Below are 12,640 nucleotides of genomic sequence, written 5' to 3'. Positions count from 1 at the left end.
TTTTCATGGCCTGGCACTTGTCATTGCCTTTCCAACTCCCAACATTTTGCTTTTATCTCTTGTCATGTTAGTCTTGTCCCTGAGGATTTATACTTTTCAAAACACTGTTACTTTCATTTGATTTTAGGGGGAACCTGTGGTAATCACAAATGTGTGATTCATCAATTAGTTTAAACCCTCCCTCATTAAACTATGATGTTAATATAATGTATTTCTTAGACTCACACATATAACAGAACTTGAAAGTGTTAGAAACAAGCTTCTCCCATAAAAATTTGTTCAAACATCAGTGACAAAGAAGTGCTCATATAAAAATGATGTTTATGTGTATGTTGTTCTATATCTGCTCTGGTCAAAAAGATATTCTTTATAGATGCAACAAGGCATTAACTTTTATACTGGCTAGTAGTTTTAAAATAAGTAAAGGTTTTTTTCTCTTGTCCATGTCTCCTCAGTTTCAGTTTAAAAATTTTTTATAACCAGATATAGGTGTTTTTGTCATTACCAAATGAATAAAGGCTTTCAGGGAGAAATACAGTCACGGTTAGGAAGCTGAGTCTCAACAGCAAATTGAAGTGGCGTGTCAATTGAGTTGGATCACCAGTGATAAGCATCTCCCCGACAATCATGCCTCTCCACGCCTGCTGTGGAGCAGCCATGTGCCTCAGAGGACATTGACCTCACTGACATCTCCAAAGATGTAGCAAGTCAAGGGCGACCTGTCCTCTTTGTCACAGGGATCAAGTGACTGAGGCCATAAGACTATCAGCACATGCCATTCTACTGGCAACAAGGATTAGCACTTTGCTCAGATCACTTGCCAGATAATTGAGGAAGGCATTCTTTCTCCTTAGGCATTTTTAAGAAAGCAAATAGCCTGGCTAGTTTTGGCAGCCTCTCTAGGCCTGCAAAAAAAGCCAGCTCTGGGTTGAATACAGCATGTTGGATGGCAGAGCAGAGAGGCAGGAAAAAACACTGGATGCTTGATAAACAAACCCAGAGACCTGACTACCTCTATATTTTCCATTATAGGAGTCAATGAACTCCTTTATTCTTAAAGTTGGATTAAAATGGATTTTTCTTTACTGGTAAATCTCATCACATGCCTACATTATTTAGATTGCCTACAACAATTATATAATTCATTATGAAAAAAAATGCTCCTGAGCTTGCCCACATTTACCAAATTGACCATAAAAGAATGTTAAAATGGATCTGACGTTAACATTCAAATCTTATTGATAAAGTGCATTTATGGCATGGGCTTATTTGCTGTTAAATGAACTCATCTTCACCAATTGTCTTTATTAGGTAAAACAATAAATATATTTATGTATCTTTGCCTAGAAACATCATTTTCTCCTCTCTCTCTCCATGATTCGTAGTTCTGTGGGTATAACTTTTTAAAGCCATTTGCTATACTCATCAAAGTGAAACCTGTCAAGTCATAAGCATGAGGAAAAGAGGAAAGAATAATCATATTCCAACAGAACATCTTTCTTAAATTCAGAAAATAAACACAGAAGAGGATTACTCTACCTAGAGAATTACTCAAAAGCATTTTTGAATTTTACTGTCCTAAAGATTAACAAATTATTGATTAAATAACACTAGGATAAAGCAGCTAAAATTGTAGCTGTTCTAGTGTCTAAATAATGCAGACATTTGTAGAAAAATAAAACCAGACCATTGAGGAACATTAATATACTTTGCAAATTTATTTGATAATCTTCAGTAATTTAGATAATTGTCACCGTACATGAGTGACAGGGTTGGATTCGAGCCCAGGCATGTCTGGCTGCATGGACTAGATTTGTGACCACTTCGCTGCACTGCCTCTTTTGTAGTTATTAGAGCATGCACCACAAGTCTCACAGTCAGGGAGAGGTTTTGCTTTACCTAATTTTCCCTGTCTGAGTGGAAGACAAGTTCATTTTTCCAGTTGCTCAGAACAAAGCATTGAGTCATCCTTGGCGCATGTCTTTTTCTCAAAAACAACTAGTTGATCAGGAAATCCTTCCCATTGGCTCTACTAGGGAAATATATCCAGAATCTGATCACACCTCTCCACCACCAATTCTACTGACCTGTGCCGAGTCACTGTCCTCTCTTGCTTGGATTATTGTAATAGCCTAACTGGGGACCCTGCTCCCAGCTTCGTGTCCCTAAAAGATTGCACCTTGCTCTGTGCCTGGAACATTTATTCCCTGAATAAATAAATAGGAAATGTAGACTACTTTATATGCCTTATTTGTTGATGACAAAAATGAAGTAACTCTATGACTGAAATTAGACCTGTTTTAGTTTTATAAAGGGCTTTATAATCTGCTTTATTTATTTTCCATTGGATGGAAATGTGAATATTTTTTGAAAATACACACTGATGCATGTTATACCTATTACTAATGGAAAAACATTAATAAATATGCTTTAACATCTCATACACCCACACATAACACATATCTACAGATTGCAAATCTTGCCCGTGAATTCCAGCCCTAGCATACTTCTCTCATCTGTCCTCACTCGGGGCAGTCCAGGCAGATATATTGGCTAGATCCTTGGCTGGCTCTTACTTTGAAATGAAGTTTATTTCTCCCCTAATTTTTACTCTAAAAATTCCAACCCTACAAAAAGCTTTTTAAAATGGTATAATGAACACCATATAACCTATACCTTGCATTGCCAATTTTTCAGCATTTTGCCATCCTTCCTTTCTTTCTTTCTCATGTGCATGTTCTGTTTTTTTCCAGGCTTCTGTGCTGCCATATTGCTGATATCATGACATTTCACCCCGAAATACTTCATCAAGTGTCACTTGAGAACAAGAGCGTACTCTTAGATCACCATCATAAAAGGACCATTATTCAAGAAATTTAACATGAATGTGTTATTACCCAATATAGTCCATATTCCAATTTCCTCACTTGCCCAATAATGTTTTTAGTATGTTTTTTATATTTAGGATTTAACCTTGGATTTCGTTGCCATATCTCTGGAATAGTTCCTTCCTCCTCTCTCCTCCTCCGTCTTCTGCCTCCCCTTCTTTTCCGTCGGTCATGCATTGAAAGTGTCCAGGCCAATCATTTCCTCTAATTCAGGTTAATTTTTATTATCTTTTTAGCAAAACCTCTACCTTACAGCTAGACTTCTGACGCATGCTCTAATAGCTACAAAAGCGCCAGTGCAGCAAAGTGGTCACAAGTCCAGTCTATGCAGCCAGACATACCTGGGCTCCAACCCAGGCCTGTGACTCACATATCGTGAGAAATATTTAATCATGTTTTGCCTCAGCTTCCCTATTTGTAAGATGGGGGTGATCATACTACACAGCACGCAGGACTGTTACGTAGATTAAATAGGTTAGTGTATGGGAAGCACTTAGAATAGTACCTGGCATGTGACAGATGCTTTGTGTTAGTTCCTTTTATAGTTTTAAAACAACCTTGACTGATTTCTATCTACTGTCTGAGATTGGGAGGTGGGGAGGCAAGGAACACAGGACAGAAGCTTTATACCCTCCCTGAGCAGAGTAACTATAAAAGGCCTGGCTTAGAACTTTAATTAAGTCCCATCATTGCTTTGGGAACTGCGGAGTGTCTTTTCCTCATTGCCTTTGGACAAATGTCGTCCAATGGAGATTCAAAAGGGAGAGAAGGGTGGCATCTCCCTGCACTCACAGGGAAGGCTCCCGAAGAGCTGTCTTTGCCCGGCTCGCCCCTCTAGGGGGCAGCAAAGGCACCAGTGGCTCTGGGCTCCTTTGGGAGTGAGTGGCCCCCCTCCCCGAGCCAGTCCTGTCCACAAACCATAAACCTGGCGAGAGGTGGGCTTGGCTCAACAGAATCAATAGGTGTGCGATTGTTTACTTGGGGACATGAAGCAAATAATTACAAGTAATATCAACATACATTATTTTTTTGGTAAGAAAGCTCATCTTAAATTTAACTGTTTTTGAAAACTAAATATATCACAGTGATCGCACCCCTCCTGCGAGCCTTGGTAACATGAAGCTCACCAGATCTGGTTCCAGCAGTTTAATTCTTAGCAAGCAGCTGAGTGTTGAGAGTGACTCTGCGCTATGACTGCTGCGGGTGACAGCTCCCCGGAGAAGGAGCACCATCTCCCTCAAACATCAGAAGCCTCCCCTCTGCGGGGCTGCCACCTCTGCTGCAAGTTTCCCTGGCAGGAACACGGATTTTTCTACTTTGAGTCAATTTGAAGAACTTTTGGTAAACGTTTCTAACTTTCGGAAGCCAAGTTTTCTCCTATAGCTTAACTATTACCCAGTGTTGAAAGAGAGGTCTCAAAAAATTGCAGAGCGTTCAGAAATAGATTAAACTACAAATACATAATTTTTAGTAATGCAAGGAGCACCTTCTCCACACTCTCGATGGGAGGGCCATAGCAAACAACGAAGGTGCTCCTGTCCCACCTTCTTTGGTAAGCACCTGGTACTCTTCTTCCATAGAGTCCCCCGCCTCCCTCCACCCCACATACCTTGCTACCCCCCATTGGTTGTCAGCCACTGACTGTGCAGCTGGATGGAAGTCAGGCTCCCTTTCCTAGCCTAGGCCCCAGAGTCGCCCTGTGGGGACAGATTGGAGGATTTGACCTGAGATGCACCCTTGCTTGGCTCAACTCCCTGTCCCCTGCCTGCCTCCTCCACTCCATACTGGTTCTCCTAGAGCCACCTCAGAGATAAACCCTTTGTATTTGAACCTCATTTCGGTATCTGCTTCTAGGGACCTACGGCTTCACATTTAACCCCACAGAGTTTTGAAAAGATGGACAAAGACAATGTGTCTAAGGCCCCTAAGTCCGTGCCTGGCATGTAGGAAGCGCTATGTGAGTATCAGCTATTGTTCTTATCTGAGGTCGGACCCGCAGGGCCAAGGAGGGACCGAGGGAAACGTAACACAGGGACTTCAAACAAGCATAAAGCCACAAACACACAAACCCTTGAGAAATGTGGAGGGAACTGAATAATCCACATAATTGCTTCCATCTGCATCACTGGTTGCACCCTTGGCCTTAATTACAAGGGAATAAATGCTTCTGGCTGAGTTGTGATACAAAGAGGCTGCTACTGTGTGCTCCCCTGAGACCCACCACAGGCATTCAATTTAGTTAATAAGTATGGATACTGGAAGACTTAAATGCTCTCTCTCCCATGTCCTTTTTTTTAAAAAATATATATATAAAGTGAAAACTCTTTGGTTCGTCCTTTAACCGGGCGCCATGGAGCAGTTACAAAGTTGCTTGCTTAAAGGTAAGCAGCAGGAGTCTTAAGAACTTAATTTTAAGAAATTCAAAGAGCAAAAAATGCACTTTGTTCTTTGAGTTTCTTAAACCTATATCCCATATCCTTTCATAATAATTTGTCTTTTATGGATAAAATATACACAAATCACTGAGAGAAAAAAGGCATCTGAAATGACCTTGGGTGACCAGGTTCTCCTGTGTTTAAATGGGATGCACAGAGCATATTATTAAGATTTCTATATGGTGGCATTTCTAGCACCGCTCAGAAAGGGAATTTACCATTTCTTTATCATTCGGTTCAAATATAAGGGCAAAGAAACTTACTCACAGGATTTCTCTCTCTTTTTTTTTAAGGTTTTCATTTATCAGCTCCTAGAAAGAAAAAAAAAAAAAAAAAAAACTGATATAGGCAAAATCCCAACGTGATAAAACCCAAACCAAAGTAATAGTGGCTGGTGGGAACCTCTCAGTGAATTATTATGCTCCTAGGACCTAAAAAAAAAATTATTCATCTCTGGTTCTCTCATCTGACCCCACTACAGACTGGCTTTTGTCCACTTCACAGCGCTGGTGCCATTAATGATCTCCTCCCGGACAAACGGGGCGCTCTCTCTTCCACCCTCACTCACTTTAATCTATGCGTTGCTTTTGTTCGACTCAACCACTACCTTCCTCCTCCGCCATAAGCCTTTCTTCTCCTAATTTTGTCTGATCCTTTAGTATTTCTTTTCTTTTCGATTTTATTATATATTTTAAAAATAAAAATGAAAACCATAATTAGAGATGAGGGGGGAAAGCATCCAAACCCAAACACTATTATTTTATTGGCCCTTCCTGCCTCCCACCCAATTTTTTTTCTTACTGGTTTTTACATATTATAAATGGGATTCGGTATCCTTCTTTTTATAGCAAATGTTTTCTTTTAATTATTTCACATGCTGCTGTATAATCTTCATAACCTCCAGCCTAATGCCTTTTAATAATCTCACCTCTTTCTTTGTTATTCTCTCCCCCTCTCTCTGTCCTGTTTCCCCAGGCAAATTCACCACTTACCCCAACAAATCCACTGGAGAGCTAAAAACTACATCTAGTCTAACATTCATTTCATAGGGCCCAGTGTATCAAGTAATGTGTTCATTGCCTAACGTGTTCAGGATCCTACTTGCAGAGGCTGACAGAGCAATTGACGGATTTGAAAAACATTCGCAATGCAAAGGAGATTCTGTTCAGGGCCTGGTTGTCTGCTTAACTATCTTTAAGTTATGTATATAACTTCAAAGATGCTAAAGTTACCTGTCCTTCCTATTACCAATTTCACTTTTTAAAAAATCGTTTTTAAGTTCGTTTTTACTGATTTTAAAGAGAGGAAAGGAGAGGGAGAGAGAAACATTGATGGGTGGTGCATGGGACAATGCTCGACCAACGGAGCCACACCAGCCAGGGCTGTCTCCCTTTTATGGAACTCTTCTGCTTTCACTTAAAACCAGAGGGGATTTTAGAAGGCGCATCAAGCACCAAAAATCTGGCTCCAGGAGAGTTGCTCAAGGCCATGAACATTTGGTAACAAAATCAAATTCTGTGCCCATCCAGCCACCAGATAACACTGCCTCTCCCAAATAAGAAAGTTAGCAGTTCCCAACAAAATAGAAATATGTGCAAGTTCTAAACTTTGTTACACTTAGTACCTCCTTTTTTATTTTTAAACAGGGGAAAAGGTAGCAAGACTTTTCAGAGATTTAAAAAATAAAAAGCTTGAGTCTAGATAAGAACCAAGTGTGTCAGTAATGGGCCTTGTGTTTTTTATGACTTTTTATTCGGTTTTTAGTATCTAGTTAGAATGATATTTCCTGGACGCTGGGAACAAATCCAGCTTAAGCTCTGTTTCTTGATCTCTACCTCTTTTTCTCTCTAAAAACAAGGGGATACGGCTGGTAGTTTAAGAATTGATAAAACTGACTCTCAAATAGCTATGTATGTGCTTTTCTCGGGCATTGGTACGCCTCCCACTGATATAAATAGTTTCTTCTTCCATGGTAACCCTGCCTCTAAGAAAATGCTGCAGTGCGGCTGAGAGGCTGTTAGGTCTGCCTGTAAATTATGCGTTAGGGATGCTCTTGCTGATCTTGGGCTTGACAGCAGAGGTTCCCTCTGTTCAAGTGCACACTTTTGCTGGCCAGCGAGACCACAGGGTAACGTGGGTGCCTTTGGCCCTCTGGATTCGTCAGCATTGCAAGCCAGCACCTGTGATTCCACGGTCAGGAAAATAATCATCTAACCCTCCCCAAAGAGCAACAAAAACTCTCACCCCTTTCATAACAGTTTGTAGCCGTTTCCGGATAAAGATTCTGATCTTAAGCTCTTCATAGACTCACCACCTGGAATTGTTGATTCATTCTTGGCATAGGTGTAAGAAAGTCTAGGAGCTAGGTCAGACATTACCAGGATAACATACTCTTAATATAAAAGTATCACCACCCATCAAAAGTTTATGGGCCCTTTCAGAACTTCACTCGGAAAATGTTTCAGAATCTAACACGTAAGTATCACTGCTTCTCTGGCCAATGCCACTGAATGGAGGTAGTGGCAAGGGATAGAAAGCGAAACACGGAGCCCAGCGGGTGACCCTCGGCTCTCTCAAAACATCATTGCTGTTGCAGTAATCCCGAAGTGAAGCCAGAAAGGAGAAGGGGCCTGGGAACGGAAATGAAGGGAGATTAAACTAGACACGTAGAGAGGGAAGAAAGAACAAGATCTTATTTGTGGGATACTCACAGGATGGAAGGTGGGAGGAAATGAACCTGAGGGGTTGGATGGAGGTGATTTCCCCTGGCATCAGCCATATTTCTTCACAGCTCATATTCCCCTTCCTTTCTCTTCATGCACTCTAATCCCCAGGTCCCGGCAGTTAGAAGTCCTCAGATGCATATCCCTCCTCTCCATCACCCCTGTCAAGGCCCTTGGTCAAGCCAGCAACAGCCCTCCTCCAGACTACCTATTGCATTAGACTCCTTCCCTCTCCCTGCACTCACCCTCCTCTAATTTATCCTACATCCAGCCATGAAAATGGCCTTTCTAAAGCAACGATTGGATCACATCTGCCAAGTTCCTTCCCTGGCCCCGTAGTGCCATTCAGGGCACCTAGCCCTATGCACTCAGCCTTGCAGAGCCCTTCATCACCTGGCCACTCCTGCTGCTCCAGCCTCACCTGAGATCCCCCCCCGGGGCTGTAGCTGAGGCCAGACAGGAAGGCAGCGAGGTGCAGTGGTCCGGGCCATGGACGCAGAGCCACACAGCCTGCTTTGAGTCCTACCCCCACTCTTCGCTTGGACAGGTTACTTCACTAGTGATTCAGTGTCTTCATGTACAAAATGTTGTTAGAAGGTTAAAGTGATAATATATTTTTTAAGTGCACCTGGTACATAGTAAGAGCCAGGGAAGTGTTTATTAAAAGAAAAATAATTCTCTGGATTGTCAAGTTCTCTCCTACCCCAGTGAATTTACACCTTCAGGTTCTTAAACCCATTTTTATTTTTTATTTTTTGGAGGGGGACGGGGCTCTTTCCCTTCGTCCTTCTAGAAGGAGATAAATGTCCTCTATGAAGCCTTTCTATTACACTTTGTTCATTCTCTTATTAAAATTTTTATTGTGTTATCGTTTGTATTAGTTTCTGTGGCTGCTCTGACAAATTGCCGCAGAATGGGGTGGCTAAAACAGCAGACACTGATTCTCTCACGGAGCTGGAGGCTGGAAGTCTGAGATCAGCATCACTGGCTGGAATCAAGGAGCCAGCAGGGCCACACTCCTTCCAGAGGCTCTCGGGGGAAAATCTGTTCCTTGCCTCTTCCAGCTTCTGGTGGCCCTCGAATTCCTAGGTTTGTAGCAACACCACTCTCTCCTCTGCCTCTGTGATAACATTGCTGCCTCTTCGTCTATGTCAAATCTCTTGGCAAGACCCTTGTGATCACACTGAGGGCCCAACCCGATAATCCAGAATAATCATGCCACCTCAAGATCCTCAATTTAGCACATCTAAGGAAAGCATGTAAGGTAACATTTACAGGGTCCAGGGATGAGGACCCAGTATCTTTGGATGCCATTATTCAGCTACTGCATAGCTGTTTGCAGGTATGTTGGTCTTTCCACCTTTGTATGACAAGGGTCTACCTCAGTGTAGGCACATAACATATAATCAATAACTGACATACACAGAGGCGTACCCGTAGAGGGTACAGGCCCATTGCCCATGTTCATGGGTGTTCCATCTTCACTAAGGCTTGATTTCCCTAGGCCGGAGCTATTTCTTTCATGTGCTAATTTGTAGTTGGAAGGAAATTTCATTCATGACTTAGACCAATTTCTCGGTTAGAGATATTAAGCAAAGGGGGTCTTCATCTTTGTATCGCTTCCTCTGAGCTACAGTGAGGCGAAGTGACCGACAACTCCTTTCCTTCCAAACCGTGGGGCAGAGGAAGTGGAAATGATGGAAAGGCCCTGGCAGCTGGAAGGTGACTTTCATGGAATGTGAGAATGCCGAGTGCAGAGTGACAAGCATAAATTGCATTAAGAGTGCTGTCATCGGTTTGCCAGGGCTGGTTTGTTGCCATTCCTTGACCAGTTTTAAACAGTTTTCTCCATAAGTTACGTTCCTCAATTCATGGCTCTTGCTTAACTGACTATTTTCCCATCTCGAGTCACTCCGTGCTCAGCACAGGCATTTTTTCTGAAAGGAGGCTGTTTCTTCTCCCATGTTCTTAAGTCACAGTCACCTTCACCACAAGAATAAGTGGGCCCTGGCCACCACTCACCTGCAAAGACAACTCAGTAGTTATGCTATTGTTTTCCTCAGCTGCTGGAAACCTTTCTCAATGAAAGAGGAAAGGATTACATACTCGCAATAAAAAAGTAAACACGTAGATTACTTTCCATAATTAATCCTTGAAAGTAAATTGTTTATTGTTTATAACTATTTGTTTACTTCCACGTCATCTTTTCATCTTTGTGCTGGTTACAGCCCCCAGAAATCAGAGTTAAAAACTATAGAGCCCAAATTTATCCAAGGTTTGCCTATGGAGACATGTGTTCTGAAACTTCCAGGGTTTGAGAAATTTCTTTCATTAACATATAATATCCATCTGTAATAAAACACAATTGTCAAACATCAATTTAGGTAGTGTGACTGGCATAAAGTTTATCTAATATAATAGTCTGGCACCTGTCAGAGGCTTTTTTGACTCCTGTAGCCTGTCCAGCTAGAGCTATTGAACTCCTAAAATCATCTGGAACAACACTCTCCCTCTAGCTCTGCTCCAGTCACTGTCTTTCATACAGGTCATTCTTCTTCCTACCAATGGAACTTTGCACGTGCTGTTCCCTCTGTTTAGAATGCTTGTCCCTCCTCCTCTTCTCTTGATTAAATTCTACTCATCCTTTGGATTTAATTCAGGCATTACTCTCTCCAAAAAGCTTCGGAGAGACTAGGTTAGATTGCCCTAAGTACTTGAGACCCCTGACAGTTTGTATTTGTGTGATTATTTGACTAAAGTCTGCTTCCTCCACCAGAATATACAAAGCTCTGTGAGGGCAGGGAATGAGTCAGCTTTTGTTACCATTATATCACCAGCCCGTATCACTGTTGCTGGAACCCAGTAAGCATGCAATGAATATTTAAATGTTAAATGCACACGTGGTGGACTCCCATCCCAGCTCTGCCTGCCACTGGGTTATGAGGCAAGTCCTCTAACTTCATAGGCCCTCACTTTCTTCATTAGTAAGAAAATGCCTCCTCCAGTCCCCAAATTCTAGGATATTTATGGATCTTGTCTTCAGCCTATAAGACCGATCAGGCTACAGCTAGAAAGCTGACACTGTCTGTTATCTGCTTGCCATATATCTCCTCACGTGGAGAAACCTTATGCCAAGCAAGAAATTGGAATTACCCTTAAACACCTTTGCCTCTTTCCCTAATGCCACTGCCTCCTTCTGGCTTTCTTCACCTCTCATTTAAAATACTGCCAAAGCTCCCTTGACTGGTGGTCCTGCGTTCAGTCCTCTCCCCTTCCAGTTTACCTGCAGAGCTGGCAGAACTCAGTCTCTAACACCAGACTGATTATAGCACCCCTCTGCTTGAACACTTTCAGGGACTCCCACTCCACGACTGGGACAAAGCTCCTCTCCTGGGAAGATGCCCTTCCCCTACTCCTGCCCTCTCCTTGAGCACTTACACTCCACTCAAAACCACCCAGGGGGCCCAACTATACACTGTTCTTTCAGGCCTGTCTGTCTCTGCACGTAGTTCTCTCTGCCTGGAAAACTGTTCTCATCTCCTGTACTTGCAAAGTCCTGTCCGTCCTTTAGGCTCAGCTCAAACATCTCTTGAATGTGGCACCTGCCTTGACCATTTCCTCACCCCTTCGGCTGAGTTTGTCACTCACTGCCTGTATTCCCACGGAACACTTTGTCCAGGCCACCAAAACAACATGAGGTGAGCTGTATTTGTTTGCGCAGGGATACTTGGGTTAACAGTGTGGGCCTCAATTTCAGACTGACCTGATATTGAAACCAAATTCTGCAGCTTATTGTGTGGCCTTGGAAATGATTCTGAGTCTTAGTTGTCTAATTTTGGAAATGAGAGATACAACACCTAACTCACTGGACTGTTGTAATTACGGATTAGAGATACTGTGATTAATGCACTTAGTGCGACGCCTGGCCCATAATACTCAATAACTGATGGTAATTATTATTGGATTGTGAATGTGTTCAATGCAAAGACCCAGATCTACATTTTGTCTATCTTTCTATCCCAGTGTCTGGCACATAGTGGGTGCTCTCAGTGAATGTTTCTTAAAATGCGTAAGTAAAATAATATTCCTTATGTATTTTTCTTTACAGGAAGGCTAGAGGCTTATTCATTTCAGGAATTTCATTGGAGTGTCAAAGAGTCTACTGATCTCATGATATGTTCCAAACCACACCCATCTTTCCTTTTACTAAACTAGTCTTGAACTTACATGGGTAACATACTTTGAGAACAAACTTGAGGGGGTTTGTTTTTAAATATGTTTTTATTGATTTCAGAGAGCTGAAGGGAGGAGAGAGAGAAACATCAGTGATGAGAGTCATTGATGGGCTGCCTCCTGCACGCCCCCTACTGGGGATGGAGCCCCCCCAACCTGGGCTTGTGCCCTGCCGGGAGTCTAACGTGACCTTCTGGTGCATAGGTCAACACACTCAACCAGAGCCACGCTCACGGGGCGAAACTTAAGTGTTAGTGTTTTCTGCTAAATTCTCTCTTCACGCTCGTAGTCTTGACTGACACACAGCCGTTCCAGCCCTTACATAATCCTACCTGCAGGCAGATCGCATCGCTCTTTCTCC

Source organism: Miniopterus schreibersii (genome assembly GCF_964146895.1).
Source record: "Miniopterus schreibersii genome assembly, chromosome: 19".
NCBI classification, from domain to species: domain Eukaryota; kingdom Metazoa; phylum Chordata; class Mammalia; order Chiroptera; family Miniopteridae; genus Miniopterus; species Miniopterus schreibersii.
The sequence above is the reverse complement of the archived record's forward strand: the minus strand, read 5'-3'. Positions refer to the sequence as shown.